Source organism: Lissotriton vulgaris, chromosome 4_1 (assembly GCF_964263255.1).
Source record: "Lissotriton vulgaris chromosome 4_1, aLisVul1.2, whole genome shotgun sequence".
NCBI lineage: Eukaryota > Metazoa > Chordata > Amphibia > Caudata > Salamandridae > Lissotriton > Lissotriton vulgaris.
This window is the reverse complement of record NC_141691.1, coordinates 866,715,491-866,732,990: the sequence shown is the minus strand read 5'-3', so window position 1 is coordinate 866,732,990 and position 17,500 is coordinate 866,715,491.

Sequence of the window (17,500 nt, the reverse complement as noted above, 5' to 3'; positions counted from 1 at the left end):
AGCAATTGAATAGCTTGAGCATTTCTGATGCAGTGTTTGTTTTCAACAGGGCAAGTGGGAGCAATGATCCAGCCGGGACCAATGCCCTGCAAGGAAATAGGTACCTCCAACTACTATTTCTCCAGATACATACTCACATGTTGCATGCCAAGATTATACTTGAAATCTACACCATGCACTAAATGGAAGTTGAAGATCAAGATGGTGGAGACTTTTAACCTCTTGGTTGATATTCTGCATAGCAAATAATTATTGGAATGTTCAGATAACATGTCATTTCTAGGCTTTACTAAGCATATTGTTATTTCATCAGTGTTGCGTACTGCACCTCAAATATGACAGCGCACTGGAAAACTCTAAAGTGGTAATCCATCATGTAGGAAAGTAGTATCTGCCTCTTATGGTTACCCCCACTATTTGCTGATGTCACACTGTTTTTGACTTAGTATGACTGGGATCCTGCTATCCAGGACCCCAGTCTATCTGCTTTCTCCTGTAAATTGCAATGCATGTACTTTAGGTACACTACAGATTGGATTCTGGGGTACCCTTATCAGTCCCTAGTATACAGTACACCATGTACCCAGGGCATAGGTACCCCAGTGTCCTCTCTTGGGCTGCAGCATGTATTATGCCACCCATGAGTGGCTATCCAAATTGATACGACATGCCTGCTACTGCAGACTGTGTAAGATGGTGCTTGCACCAATTACTGAGATATAGGTTCACTGTATCTCTCTAAATCACTACACTTAAATACCTATCAGTCACCCCTATGGCAGACCTTATCAATCCTGAAGGCAGGGTGCTAGGTTTTACATGAGAGGGTGCCCCTGCATGGGCAGAGCCCCTCTGCAGTCTTCGGAGACTATTCTCCAGGGTTGTCAGTGATGCAGCCAGACATATATGTTGAAGTGCATTATAACCTCGCAGTAAATGCTAACTTTAAAACGGCTGCTCAGAAACAGGTTGAGTTTGGTGTCAAACACCTTGGAATAATACCTCCACACCAGTAACTGGTGTGGGAAGTATGATTCCACCCTTCTAGAGGGACATATTTGGATCACCGGTATACCCGGTACCAGCTTCCTCGACCTGGGCAGCACAAAATGGATGCTGCCAGCCACAGACACGGGTCTGCCCTCCTGCTGCTGAGCCAAGCTCATGCAGAGGAAGGTATGGCAATAGGCATCCTGTCACAGGGAGGTGTAACCACCTCCCAGACAAGATTTAGTGTATTGGAGCAGGGTGGGTGCACTCTCTGAGTGCCATAAAGTCTGCATTGGGGGCACATTTGGTGTCCCTGTGCATAGTCCGGCTCAGACCAGTTCTAGTAACGAAGAGAGCCTACTTCTGCAACAGAATTTAGAATGCAAAAAATTCCATGAAGGAAATGTTCCTAGTATACAGGGAACTATCTGATCTCACACCACTGTGAGCCCCGACAGAGGGTTCAGTCAAGGCTTGCAACCAAATAGCTGAGTTCTTCGCCAGCAAAGTGGACAAAATCTATACGGCATTCCCGGAGGCAGCTAGAGTAGGGGGTGAGAGATCGGAAACCCCCCTGTTGGAACCTGGAATGTCAGGTCACCTAGGGTAGCCTGGCCTAGGGCAAGACATGCATTTCAGAGGCACAAGTGTGAAGGTTGCAAACCACCCAGCAGTAAATCCACGCAATAACACTTAAAAAGGACACTACACCAATTTGTTAGGAAAATATGAGCTGGTTTAGAAAAATAATATCTTTGCACCTTTACTTTCAGAGTTCAAAACTAATTACACTTCAGTTTGTTTGGGATATAGCAAGAATACTTTTAAACTACTGAGCAATTAATCATCTAGGTTCAACAGTACATTACTTTAGTCATGAAATCAGTGATACACTTTCAGATTGGCTTACTTAAATCAATAATCAATATCAATAGTGCATCCACTCAGACTCCAGAATTTGATTAGATATTGTCACTATACAGTGTACTATACTTGTCTCCCACAAGCTACTCCCCTCATCACATGACACTGTTGGAGAAACAAGCAATGACTAAGCTAGGTTAGTTCCCTACAGGTTTGAGCATCACTTTCAACAAAGAGCAGTAGTTTTCTTGTAGAAGAGTCTATACTCCTCCAGCAAAGGGGACTCCTTCCCTTCCTCCTCACTGCTGACAACTGTAAAGGTGCTATTCCAAGCAGAGCAACGTTTCATATAGACCCCTCAGGAATTAACCAAGGGCGCTCCACCCTCTGGAAGGGACTCTTTATTCCCCTAGTTGTGAAGTCTTGCTCCCCTGCCCTCGTGTAACTCTCCTTACTTGTGGTCGGGTTCTTGAGGTGCCAGTGAGTGGGGGTATCCGCTTGACAGGAAACAGGGGGGCCAAGCGCTGAGAAGGCTCACCAGCCTCCCGGGGCACCTCTCTCTCCTCTCTCCCGCTCGCGCCGGCTCCTCTGGTAGCGCTCGAGCGGGGAAAAGAGATCTCTGTTTACTGCAGGCTGCCGGGCTCCTCCGTCCCCCCTTCCGCTCGCGCCAGCTCCTTTGTGAGGCGCTCGAGCGGGGGAAGATGATACCACACGCCTAAGCCTCTGCTCTGCTCTCGGCGCCTTCCCGCCTGGTCCCGCCTCCGCCTTCCTGTCGAGAAGCGGCGCGACCGGGCATGCGCGAGCGAGCAGCGGCTTCAACTGGAGTCTGCTCGGTTCGGCTTCCTCTGGCTCCGCCCCCAAACACCGGCTCACTCGCTCCTATGCCGGGTTAGCGCTGACAGGACACAGCGCCGGAAACGATCCTTCACTCCAGTGCCCACTGCTACTACAGGACACAGAAAAAAGTGGCTGGACAGGAAATTTTAACAAAAACAATTGTTCAACCACGTAGTTAATGTATACCACGTGACCACCGGGTACAAATCCCAAAGTAAATTTATTTTTTCTTTTTACTTAGATTCAAAATTCAAAAGCACAAACACAAACAAAACAATTGTTACGACAGTGGATTCATGATGACATTATATACAAATTTACAACATTTACAAATGTACAACACTTACAAAAATACATCAAGCAAACTGAGTGAACGAGACACACCAAAACGATACTGAAATCAATAAACAAAATCAATTGCCGTTCTATACAACGCAGAAAACTTTCAGGTGGAAAGCATATGACCAGTCCATAGAAATATAAGACCATGGGACAGGCGGGAAAGATGGAATAAAGTGCCTGCCTGTCAACCAATCCTGTGGTATAATTATTTATAACGGGTTGGCACAACTAGGATCCAAAGTAATTGATGAAATTCTATCCTAGGGTCACCCTTAAGGTTTGCCACAGGGTGGAGGTGTCGACGCGTTTCGAACCGGCGTTATTACAGGTTCTCTTCAGGACAGGGACTGGGGGCTGTTGTTCTGTAAAAAACATATAGAGTGGGTGTCAGAGGTTTCTATCATGAAGCTATTGCATAATGCTCCGACTCCTGGGAACAGACAAAAAGAATTACCTGCACAAGGCATGGAACTAGTCGTGGTGTAGGAGGACTCAACCAGGGAGAAAATTCTGAAATAATAAGTGAAAATGGGCTCAGTGAGGCAAACCAGGGGAAGGGGGTGGTACAGACATGAAAGGTGCACGCATTGTGTGCTTAAAAACGGGTCCTACCTGTGCTTCAACAAGGACTGAGAATAGGGTGTAGTGCCCGCAACGCGGTGCACACGCGGAGTCCAAGAGAGCTCACATGTTGAGCCGTCTCAACGTGGGATCTGGGAGATTGTAAAAAACATAGAATCTAGGGTCAAGGTTATTGAAATGAGTATGCACTAACACCCATCAAACTGGTGTGCCCGGGAGGAACACAACGTACCTGAAGACCCAGGCAATGGGGGAAGAGAGGTTACTCCGCGCCAGCAAGCGATTAGTGTAGACAGCTGGAACCTGTCGGGGAAGATGCGGGCTAGCGTTAGTCACACGCTCGGGTTTTCAAAGCATATAGCGAGAACGGAGTCAGGCGCGTCCAAGAGTCGCGCAGCACTTACTTAGAGCACGGAATGAATCCGGCGGTCTGGGCAGCAGTGCGGTCAATCGATAGTGCGCCGCGCCCAAGCACAGTGCTAAAGAACCCGTCCGGTCGGACGGCCGGTGGGTGTGGCCTAGGGGCGGTGATCGCCAGGGATGCTGGAAGTTGTAGTTGTAACGTCCACAACGTGGGGCATAGTGCTGTGGGGGGCGACAGTTGTGGTGAATGCAACAATGTTACTCGTTTGCTCAAATTGTCATAAAAGCGGAATGATTTTACAACAGTCTATGAAACGCATTGAAGGAAGTTATTACACATTAAGGAAAGTTATTACAACAAAGCATACATATATTACAACAACTGTAAATAACCAGGGAATATGGAATACCATCAACAATGAACAATCTCGGGAATCACGGGAGTGCATATAATGATATTAGGACAGAGTCTCATAGAAGACAGCACGCAGACCTGGGTAGTGCGTCAGCTGATATATACAGAACCAAAGAAAGGATCAAAGAAAGCCTTCCTGAGCAAGCTACCATGGCGCTGCAAAACAAACTTTCTGCCCAACCGCCCCTTGTTGCCTCAACGTGCAAAACAGATACATTTAGACAAGATAGGGGGTAGATAATGTGAGCACAGCCAAGCTCAACCAAAAAATTCAGTTCATAGGCTAGTAGATTCAGTCATTTCGTTCAGGCCAGAATTAGAGGTGTCAAACTTAAGTATGAGATACGCCTCTTTGTGTGAGAGACGGACATCTGGGTCACCACTTCCGCCCTTGATGACTGCTAGCACTGTCCATCTCATGTCATGACTGGAATGTTTTTGTTGTACATAGTGAGAAACCATAGGGGCCGTCAGGGTTTTATTGTTGATTCTTGACCGATGTTGTATAATTCTCTGACGGACCTCCTGTGTGGTTTTGCCAATGTATAGCAAGTTGCACGGACACAGTATAGCGTAGACCGTATATTTAGTCTTGCAGTTTGTGTGTTCGTTGTGACGCCAACATTTTTTCCCATCCGTGAAGAGTGAGCCTTCAATCGTAAGATCGCATACCGAACAAGTCCCGCATTTGCGATGCCCTGTGACTGGACTTGCTCCGAAGATGGTGCTTTGAGAAACCTTTTTAGATGGAGGTCTGGTAGAAGTAATCATTTGGCCAATGCTCCTGTTCTTCTTTAGTGCAAAAAGAGGATTACCTATATCAGGAAGGATTTCTTGCACCAAATGCCAGCTCTTTCTGACGATTTTCTGGAGTTGGTTCGTATGGGGTCCAAAGGTGGAGACACACACCATCCTCTCCGTAGTCGGCCTGGATCTTTTTTCTAGGAGATGTTCCCTGGGTGTCCATCTGGCTCTCTTCATCGAATGCTTCAAAAGTTTTTGGGGGTAACCCCGTTCTTGTAGCTTCAAAGTAAGGTTCTGGCCATGCAACTCAAACTGCTCGGTGGTGGTACAATTCCGTCTCACTCGGAGGTATTGGCCATAAGGGAGATTATCCCTTAGGCTCCGAGGATGGTAGCTCTTGTAATGCAGAGCATTATTTTTGTCCGTCTTCTTTTGGTACAGAGAGCACATCAACATATTGTCTCTCACTGAGACTTCGACATCCAGAAATGGAAGTGATCTTTCGTGGTAGCTCAAGCTGAACTTAATATCCGGGCTCCTGTTGTTCAGCCACGTGTGGAATTCTTCCAGTTCTATAGATGTTCCGTTCCACACACACCACACGTCATCTATATATCGGAACCACTGTCCAATGTGGTCTCTGTAAGGATTATTATTCAGAACAAATCTTTCTTCGAATTGGCCCATGTACAAAATAGCCATTTCGGGGGCAAAGGGACAGCCCATAGCTGAGCCTTTAATTTGGAGAAACATTTCCTCTTCGAAGGTAAAGAAGTTCTTTTTCAGTGCCACAGTGGCCAAAGAGATTATAAACTCAGTGGGGATTCTGTGAGGGCGTGGTCGGTTGTCCAAATACAGTTCCATCACGTCTAGGCCATCTTGTTGTGGTATTTGTGTGTATAAGGATGACACATCCATTGAGGCAAGAAGTTGGGTGGAGGAATCAAACGGAAGACCTTCAACTTTGTTTATGAAGTCCATGGTATCACGTAGGAAAGATGGTACTTGCACCACAAGGGGTTTCAAAAAAACATCAACGAATTTGGAGATGGGCTCAAACACAGAGTCACACCCGGATACGATGGGACGGCCGGGTGGTAATTTCGGGTCTTTGTGCACTTTGGGGAGGAAGTACAGATGTGGCGTTCTTGGATGTTTTTTAACAAGGTATTCAGATTCTTTGGGTCCAAGAAATCCTGCATCCTTGGCAGCGATGACAAGTTTGCTGACTTCGTCTTGTATCTGTGCGGTGGGGTCATGGGTTATTTTTCGATACCACTCCTGGTTGTACACATGGTTCCGCCCTTCAGTACGATATAGATCTTTAGACCACAGGACTACCACGCCCCCTTTATCAGCTTGCCTGATGATGGCCTCCTGCTGAGTTTTGAGATCTTGAATGGCTTCTCTGTGTTTTTTAGTTATGTTTCTTGGGACAAAGGGACGTTTTTTCTCAAGGGCATTCAGTGAAGACATGACTGAACGTTCGAAGGCTAGTATATTTTTGGAAACAGTGTGGTTAGGTGGACAAAACGAGGACTTATTTCTCAATCCTGATGCTTCGGAGACAGTTTGTTCAGTAGCGTCCTTAAAGAACCATCTCAAGTGGACCTTCCGAAAGAACTCCATAACTTCCATTTTGACTTTGGTGAAGTCCATAGCCACCCCAGGTACAAAGGAAAGACCCATCTCCAAGACCTCTTGTTCGGCTTTAGACAGGATTTTATCCGAGATGTTAATAATGGCAGATGGTTTCACGAGTTGTAATGTTTCTTGCGTGTGGTCATCTCCCATTGTGGTTTGAATCGTGTCCGCTTGGGTTGTTGGCCCTGGCCTAAAAAGAGCCTCTTGGGAGTGTTCCTATTCTGTTGGTTTCGATTCGACGGGCCTTCTCCTGCATCGGAATCTTCCATGGATTCAGATGACGATGTTTCCGAAAAGGTAGTAAATCTTCTTTTCGATCTCCCCTGGTTGGAATTCAAGAATCTAACGGAATCGGATCTGGTGAAGAATTCGTCTTTTAGGTAGGGATACACAGTGTCGATGTTAAAGTTTTTTTGGTCTTTCTCAAATTTCGACGTTTTGAAATTGATGGTATTGTCTCGAAATGTGACCAGTTCCTTTTCGATTTTCTCCAGAAGAGCCTTTGCCTCAGATTCAGTATGATTATCCCTGATGGCTTGGAGTTGTTCTTCAATTTCTTCCTCTTCCTTTTTAAGGATACGCTGGGCAGTTTCCACTGTGTGTACCATCAAGTCCCTACTGCATTTGGTACTTATAAAACTGAATCCCTTCCGGTAGACAGGGTCATCGGTGAAGATGACGGGGACGTTTTTAATCTGAAGGCCCCATGGGATTGTACCTGCTCTGAGATTTGCGAGGAGGAAGTGACCATGAAGCTCCGTTCGAACATGTTTTTTCCTGAGCCTAGTTAATTTTTCGGCATAATTGAGCTGTTTGGCTGTGCTGCTGAGTTTTACAGAAGAGAAAAGAGTGGAGTCAGAGAGAAGTTTTTTTATGTGATCCTCACTGAAAGATAACGTGTCTTGTTCGGCCATGCTTACTGTCAAGGAAGGAGAGCCCCCCTGCCACACTTAATGCAACTTATCGACCACACTTTAAAGTCGAAATAAGCAAAAACCTTGCGAGCAACCGCTCGCTCAACCAAACTGTAGAACAGAGAAGGTTTTGGATCCAGCAACTACCCAGCCTGGATCTCAACAATAAGGAAAACAGAAAAAAGTGGCTGGACAGGAAATTTTAACAAAAACAATTGTTCAACCACGTAGTTAATGTATACCACGTGACCACCGGGTACAAATCCCAAAGTAAATTTATTTTTTCTTTTTACTTAGATTCAAAATTCAAAAGCACAAACACAAACAAAACAATTGTTACGACAGTGGATTCATGATGACATTATATACAAATTTACAACATTTACAAATGTACAACACTTACAAAAATACATCAAGCAAACTGAGTGAACGAGACACACCAAAACGATACTGAAATCAATAAACAAAATCAATTGCCGTTCTATACAACGCAGAAAACTTTCAGGTGGAAAGCATATGACCAGTCCATAGAAATATAAGACCATGGGACAGGCGGGAAAGATGGAATAAAGTGCCTGCCTGTCAACCAATCCTGTGGTATAATTATTTATAACGGGTTGGCACAACTAGGATCCAAAGTAATTGATGAAATTCTATCCTAGGGTCACCCTTAAGGTTTGCCACAGGGTGGAGGTGTCGACGCGTTTCGAACCGGCGTTATTACAGGTTCTCTTCAGGACAGGGACTGGGGGCTGTTGTTCTGTAAAAAACATATAGAGTGGGTGTCAGAGGTTTCTATCATGAAGCTATTGCATAATGCTCCGACTCCTGGGAACAGACAAAAAGAATTACCTGCACAAGGCATGGAACTAGTCGTGGTGTAGGAGGACTCAACCAGGGAGAAAATTCTGAAATAATAAGTGAAAATGGGCTCAGTGAGGCAAACCAGGGGAAGGGGGTGGTACAGACATGAAAGGTGCACGCATTGTGTGCTTAAAAACGGGTCCTACCTGTGCTTCAACAAGGACTGAGAATAGGGTGTAGTGCCCGCAACGCGGTGCACACGCGGAGTCCAAGAGAGCTCACATGTTGAGCCGTCTCAACGTGGGATCTGGGAGATTGTAAAAAACATAGAATCTAGGGTCAAGGTTATTGAAACGAGTATGCACTAACACCCATCAAACTGGTGTGCCCGGGAGGAACACAACGTACCTGAAGACCCAGGCAATGGGGGAAGAGAGGTTACTCCGCGCCAGCAAGCGATTAGTGTAGACAGCTGGAACCTGTCGGGGAAGATGCGGGCTAGCGTTAGTCACACGCTCGGGTTTTCAAAGCATATAGCGAGAACGGAGTCAGGCGCGTCCAAGAGTAGCGCAGCACTTACTTAGAGCACGGAATGAATCCGGCGGTCTGGGCAGCAGTGCGGTCAATCGATAGTGCGCCGCGCCCAAGCACAGTGCTAAAGAACCCGTCCGGTCGGACAGCCGGTGGGTGTGGCCTAGGGGCGGTGATCGCCAGGGATGCTGGAAGTTGTAGTTGTAACGTCCACAACGTGGGGCATAGTGCTGTGGGGGGCGACAGTTGTGGTGAATGCAACAATGTTACTCGTTTGCTCAAATTGTCATAAAAGCGGAATGATTTTACAACAGTCTATGAAACGCATTGAAGGAAGTTATTACACATTAAGGAAAGTTATTACAACAAAGCATACATATATTACAACAACTGTAAATAACCAGGGAATATGGAATACCATCAACAATGAACAATCTCGGGAATCACGGGAGTGCATATAATGATATTAGGACAGAGTCTCATAGAAGACAGCACGCAGACCTGGGTAGTGCGTCAGCTGATATATACAGAACCAAAGAAAGGATCAAAGAAAGCCTTCCTGAGCAAGCTACCATGGCGCTGCAAAACAAACTTTCTGCCCAACCGCCCCTTGTTGCCTCAACGTGCAAAACAGATACATTTAGACAAGATAGGGGGTAGATAATGTGAGCACAGCCAAGCTCAACCAAAAAATTCAGTTCATAGGCTAGTAGATTCAGTCATTTCGTTCAGGCCAGAATTAGAGGTGTCAAACTTAACTATCTTGTCTAAATGTATCTGTTTTGCACGTTGAGGCAACAAGGGGCGGTTGGGCAGAAAGTTTGTTTTGCAGCGCCATGGTAGCTTGCTCAGGAAGGCTTTCTTTGATCCTTTCTTTGGTTCTGTATATATCAGCTGACGCACTACCCAGGTCTGCGTGCTGTCTTCTATGAGACTCTGTCCTAATATCATTATATGCACTCCCGTGATTCCCGAGATTGTTCATTGTTGATGGTATTCCATATTCCCTGGTTATTTACAGTTGTTGTAATATATGTATGCTTTGTTGTAATAACTTTCCTTAATGTGTAATAACTTCCTTCAATGCGTTTCATAGACTGTTGTAAAATCATTCCGCTTTTATGACAATTTGAGCAAACGAGTAACATTGTTGCATTCACCACAACTGTCGCCCCCCACAGCACTATGCCCCACGTTGTGGACGTTACAACTACAACTTCCAGCATCCCTGGCGATCACCGCCCCTAGGCCACACCCACCGGCCGTCCGACCGGACGGGTTCTTTAGCACTGTGCTTGGGCGCGGCGCACTATCGATTGACCGCACTGCTGCCCAGACCGCCGGATTCATTCCGTGCTCTAAGTAAGTGCTGCGCGACTCTTGGACGCGCCTGACTCCGTTCTCGCTATATGCTTTGAAAACCCGAGCGTGTGACTAACGCTAGCCCGCATCTTCCCCGACAGGTTCCAGCTGTCTACACTAATCGCTTGCTGGCGCGGAGTAACCTCTCTTCCCCCATTGCCTGGGTCTTCAGGTACGTTGTGTTCCTCCCGGGCACACCAGTTTGATGGGTGTTAGTGCATACTCGTTTCAATAACCTTGACCCTAGATTCTATGTTTTTTACAATCTCCCAGATCCCACGTTGAGACGGCTCAACATGTGAGCTCTCTTGGACTCCGCGTGTGCACCGCGTTGCGGGCATTACACCCTATTCTCAGTCCTTGTTGAAGCACAGGTAGGACCCGTTTTTAAGCACACAATGCGTGCACCTTTCATGTCTGTACCACCCCCTTCCCCTGGTTTGCCTCACTGAGCCCATTTTCACTTATTATTTCAGAATTTTCTCCCTGGTTGAGTCCTCCTACACCACGACTAGTTCCATGCCTTGTGCAGGTAATTCTTTTTGTCTGTACCCAGGAGTCGGAGCATTATGCAATAGCTTCATGATAGAAACCTCTGACACCCACTCTATATGTTTTTTACAGAACAACAGCCCCCAGTCCCTGTCCTGAAGAGAACCTGTAATAACGCCGGTTCGAAACGCGTCGACACCTCCACCCTGTGGCAAACCTTAAGGGTGACCCTAGGATAGAATTTCATCAATTACTTTGGATCCTAGTTGTGCCAACCCGTTATAAATAATTATACCACAGGATTGGTTGACAGGCAGGCACTTTATTCCATCTTTCCCGCCTGTCCCATGGTCTTATATTTCTATGGACTGGTCATATGCTTTCCACCTGAAAGTTTTCTGCGTTGTATAGAACGGCAATTGATTTTGTTTATTGATTTCAGTATCGTTTTGGTGTGTCTCGTTCACTCAGTTTGCTTGATGTATTTTTGTAAGTGTTGTACATTTGTAAATGTTGTAAATTTGTATATAATGTCATCATGAATCCACTGTCGTAACAATTGTTTTGTTTGTGTTTGTGCTTTTGAATTTTGAATCTAAGTAAAAAGAAAAAATAAATTTACTTTGGGATTTGTACCCGGTGGTCACGTGGTATACATTAACTACGTGGGTGAACAATTGTTTTTGTTAAAATTTCCTGTCCAGACACTTTTTTCTGTTTTCCTTATTGTTGAGATCCAGGCTGGGTAGTTGCTGGATCCAAAACCTTCTCTGTTCTACAGTTTGGTTGAGCGAGCGGTTGCTCGCAAGGTTTTTGCTTATTTCGACTTTAAAGTGTGGTCGATAAGTTGCATTAAGTGTGGCAGGGGGGCTCTCCTTCCTTGACAGTAAGCATGGCCGAACAAGACACGTTATCTTTCAGTGAGGATCACATAAAAAAATTTCTCTCTGACTCCACTCTTTTCTCTTCTGTAAAACTCAGCAGCACAGCCAAACAGCTCAATTATGCCGAAAAATTAACTAGGCTCAGGAAAAAACATGTTCGAACGGAGCTTCATGGTCACTTCCTCCTCGCAAATCTCAGAGCAGGTACAATCCCATGGGGCCTTCGGATTAAAAACGTCCCCGTCATCTTCACCGATGACCCTGTCTACCGGAAGGGATTCAGTTTTATAAGTACCAAATGCAGTAGGGACTTGATGGTACACACAGTGGAAACTGCCCAGCGTATCCTTAAAAAGGAAGAGGAAGAAATTGAAGAACAACTCCAAGCCATCAGGGATAATCATACTGAATCTGAGGCAAAGGCTCTTCTGGAGAAAATCGAAAAGGAACTGGTCACATTTCGAGACAATACCATCAATTTCAAAACGTCGAAATTTGAGAAAGACCAAAAAAACTTTAACATCGACACTGTGTATCCCTACCTAAAAGACGAATTCTACACCAGATCCGATTCCGTTAGATTCTTGAATTCCAACCAGGGGAGATCGAAAAGAAGATTTACTACCTTTTCGGAAACATCGTCATCTGAATCCATGGAAGATTCCGATGCAGGAGAAGGCCCGTCGAATCGAAACCAACAGAATAGGAACACTCCCAAGAGGCCTTTTTTAGGCCAGGGCCAACAACCCAAGCGGACACGATTCAAACCACAATGGGAGATGACCACACGCAAGAAACATTACAACTCGTGAAACCATCTGCCATTATTAACATCTCGGATAAAATCCTGTCTAAAGCCGAACAAGAGGTCTTGGAGATGGGTCTTTCCTTTGTACCTGGGGTGGCTATGGACTTCACCAAAGTCAAAATGGAAGTTATGGAGTTCTTTCGGAAGGTCCGCTTGAGATGGTTCTTTAAGGACGCTACTGAACAAACTGTCTCCGAAGCATCAGGATTGAGAAATAAGTCCTCGTTTTGTCCACCTAACCACACTGTTTCCAAAAATATACTAGCCTTCGAACGTTCAGTCATGTCTTCACTGAATGCCCTTGAGAAAAAACGTCCCTTTGTCCCAAGAAACATAACTAAAAAACACAGAGAAGCCATTCAAGATCTCAAAACTCAGCAGGAGGCCATCATCAGGCAAGCTGATAAAGGGGGCGTGGTAGTCCTGTGGTCTAAAGATCTATATCGTACTGAAGGGCGGAACCATGTGTACAACCAGGAGTGGTATCGAAAAATAACCCATGACCCCACCGCACAGATACAAGACGAAGTCAGCAAACTTGTCATCGCTGCCAAGGATGCAGGATTTCTTGGACCCAAAGAATCTGAATACCTCGTTAAAAAACATCCAAGAACGCCACATCTGTACTTCCTCCCCAAAGTGCACAAAGACCCGAAATTACCACCCGGCCGTCCCATCGTATCCGGGTGTGACTCTGTGTTTGAGCCCATCTCCAAATTCGTTGATGTTTTTTTGAAACCCCTTGTGGTGCAAGTACCATCTTTCCTACGTGATACCATGGACTTCATAAACAAAGTTGAAGGTCTTCCGTTTGATTCCTCCACCCAACTTCTTGCCTCAATGGATGTGTCATCCTTATACACACAAATACCACAACAAGATGGCCTAGACGTGATGGAACTGTATTTGGACAACCGACCACGCCCTCACAGAATCCCCACTGAGTTTATAATCTCTTTGGCCACTGTGGCACTGAAAAAGAACTTCTTTACCTTCGAAGAGGAAATGTTTCTCCAAATTAAAGGCTCAGCTATGGGCTGTCCCTTTGCCCCCGAAATGGCTATTTTGTACATGGGCCAATTCGAAGAAAGATTTGTTCTGAATAATAATCCTTACAGAGACCACATTGGACAGTGGTTCCGATATATAGATGACGTGTGGTGTGTGTGGAACGGAACATCTATAGAACTGGAAGAATTCCACACGTGGCTGAACAACAGGAGCCCGGATATTAAGTTCAGCTTGAGCTACCACGAAAGATCACTTCCATTTCTGGATGTCGAAGTCTCAGTGAGAGACAATATGTTGATGTGCTCTCTGTACCAAAAGAAGACGGACAAAAATAATGCTCTGCATTACAAGAGCTACCATCCTCGGAGCCTAAGGGATAATCTCCCTTATGGCCAATACCTCCGAGTGAGACGGAATTGTACCACCACCGAGCAGTTTGAGTTGCATGGCCAGAACCTTACTTTGAAGCTACAAGAACGGGGTTACCCCCAAAAACTTTTGAAGCATTCGATGAAGAGAGCCAGATGGACACCCAGGGAACATCTCCTAGAAAAAAGATCCAGGCCGACTACGGAGAGGATGGTGTGTGTCTCCACCTTTGGACCCCATACGAACCAACTCCAGAAAATCGTCAGAAAGAGCTGGCATTTGGTGCAAGAAATCCTTCCTGATATAGGTAATCCTCTTTTTGCACTAAAGAAGAACAGGAGCATTGGCCAAATGATTACTTCTACCAGACCTCCATCTAAAAAGGTTTCTCAAAGCACCATCTTCGGAGCAAGTCCAGTCACAGGGCATCGCAAATGCGGGACTTGTTCGGTATGCGATCTTACGATTGAAGGCTCACTCTTCACGGATGGGAAAAAATTTTGGCGTCACAACGAACACACAAACTGCAAGACTAAATATACGGTCTACGCTATACTGTGTCCGTGCAACTTGCTATACATTGGCAAAACCACACAGGAGGTCCGTCAGAGAATTATACAACATCGGTCAAGAATCAACAATAAAACCCTGACGGCCCCTATGGTTTCTCACTATGTACAACAAAAACATTCCAGTCATGACATGAGATGGACAGTGCTAGCAGTCATCAAGGGCGGAAGTGGTGACCCAGATGTCCGTCTCTCACACAAAGAGGCGTATCTCATACTTAAGTTTGACACCTCTAATTCTGGCCTGAACGAAATGACTGAATCTACTAGCCTATGAACTGAATTTTTTGGTTGAGCTTGGCTGTGCTCACATTATCTACCCCCTATCTTGTCTAAATGTATCTGTTTTGCACGTTGAGGCAACAAGGGGCGGTTGGGCAGAAAGTTTGTTTTGCAGCGCCATGGTAGCTTGCTCAGGAAGGCTTTCTTTGATCCTTTCTTTGGTTCTGTATATATCAGCTGACGCACTACCCAGGTCTGCGTGCTGTCTTCTATGAGACTCTGTCCTAATATCATTATATGCACTCCCGTGATTCCCGAGATTGTTCATTGTTGATGGTATTCCATATTCCCTGGTTATTTACAGTTGTTGTAATATATGTATGCTTTGTTGTAATAACTTTCCTTAATGTGTAATAACTTCCTTCAATGCGTTTCATAGACTGTTGTAAAATCATTCCGCTTTTATGACAATTTGAGCAAACGAGTAACATTGTTGCATTCACCACAACTGTCGCCCCCCACAGCACTATGCCCCACGTTGTGGACGTTACAACTACAACTTCCAGCATCCCTGGCGATCACCGCCCCTAGGCCACACCCACCGGCCGTCCGACCGGACGGGTTCTTTAGCACTGTGCTTGGGCGCGGCGCACTATCGATTGACCGCACTGCTGCCCAGACCGCCGGATTCTTTCCGTGCTCTAAGTAAGTGCTGCGCGACTCTTGGACGCGCCTGACTCCGTTCTCGCTATATGCTTTGAAAACCCGAGCGTGTGACTAACGCTAGCCCGCATCTTCCCCGACAGGTTCCAGCTGTCTACACTAATCGCTTGCTGGCGCGGAGTAACCTCTCTTCCCCCATTGCCTGGGTCTTCAGGTACGTTGTGTTCCTCCCGGGCACACCAGTTTGATGGGTGTTAGTGCATACTCGTTTCAATAACCTTGACCCTAGATTCTATGTTTTTTACAATCTCCCAGATCCCACGTTGAGACGGCTCAACATGTGAGCTCTCTTGGACTCCGCGTGTGCACCGCGTTGCGGGCACTACACCCTATTCTCAGTCCTTGTTGAAGCACAGGTAGGACCCGTTTTTAAGCACACAATGCGTGCACCTTTCATGTCTGTACCACCCCCTTCCCCTGGTTTGCCTCACTGAGCCCATTTTCACTTATTATTTCAGAATTTTCTCCCTGGTTGAGTCCTCCTACACCACGACTAGTTCCATGCCTTGTGCAGGTAATTCTTTTTGTCTGTTCCCAGGAGTCGGAGCATTATGCAATAGCTTCATGATAGAAACCTCTGACACCCACTCTATATGTTTTTTACAGAACAACAGCCCCCAGTCCCTGTCCTGAAGAGAACCTGTAATAACGCCGGTTCGAAACGCGTCGACACCTCCACCCTGTGGCAAACCTTAAGGGTGACCCTAGGATAGAATTTCATCAATTACTTTGGATCCTAGTTGTGCCAACCCGTTATAAATAATTATACCACAGGATTGGTTGACAGGCAGGCACTTTATTCCATCTTTCCCGCCTGTCCCATGGTCTTATATTTCTATGGACTGGTCATATGCTTTCCACCTGAAAGTTTTCTGCGTTGTATAGAACGGCAATTGATTTTGTTTATTGATTTCAGTATCGTTTTGGTGTGTCTCGTTCACTCAGTTTGCTTGATGTATTTTTGTAAGTGTTGTACATTTGTAAATGTTGTAAATTTGTATATAATGTCATCATGAATCCACTGTCGTAACAATTGTTTTGTTTGTGTTTGTGCTTTTGAATTTTGAATCTAAGTAAAAAGAAAAAATAAATTTACTTTGGGATTTGTACCCGGTGGTCACGTGGTATACATTAACTACGTGGTTGAACAATTGTTTTTGTTAAAATTTCCTGTCCAGCCACTTTTTTCTGTTTTCCTTATTGTTGAGATCCAGGCTGGGTAGTTGCTGGATCCAAAACCTTCTCTGTTCTACACTACAGGACACAGGCACACAGGCGGCCTGATCACGCCGCCAGCGCCCCACAAAGCGCCTCGAGGAGAGCACGCTCCCAGCCCTACGTCAGTCACAGGGAGTTCACTTGAGCAAGGGCAGCCCAGGTACATGGAAAAGGGGGGGATAACCTGTAATGCGTGGCGATAGACTCCTCACCAGCTCACAATCCCTACAACCCCTGTAATAATATCCTGGGGATCACTTCCCTTTAGCTCCTTTACTGGGCAGAGGACTGCGCTCCGCAGCGCTGCAGTCTCCTTCTCCTGTATGATTTAGACAAGGGGCAAGCTAGGCGCCCAGGGTCTCCAGTAACCCTCAACAGCGGGGTCAGGACAAGTAACCCAAAGGGGGATAGTGTGGTGGATCAGTAAGGCAGCTTCCCAGTCCAGGAGGTCAACCCTATGTCTAGCCTCTTCCCACCCTTAGCTACAGCCTGTCCTCCAGCTGACTCTCTCAGGTAGACCACATGGCTGCCTCGCATTCCGCCTTATATAGGCTGACCCTCAGTGGTCCAGAAAGGACCAGAAGGTTCTGGAACGCCCTATACTAGGCTATGGGCAAGTTCTGAGTTTGACAGTTAGGGCAGTTGGTAGCCACCATTTTGTGGTTCCAACTTTTCCTGTCAGAACAGGCCTCTGGGCCTGAGGTGAAAAACTATGAGGGGAAAAAGAACACCTATCCCCTTGGCCAACACCTAGAAAAAGTTAGTGGACAAAAATTATTAAGGGTATGAGGGGCAAAAAGGGGACAAAATAA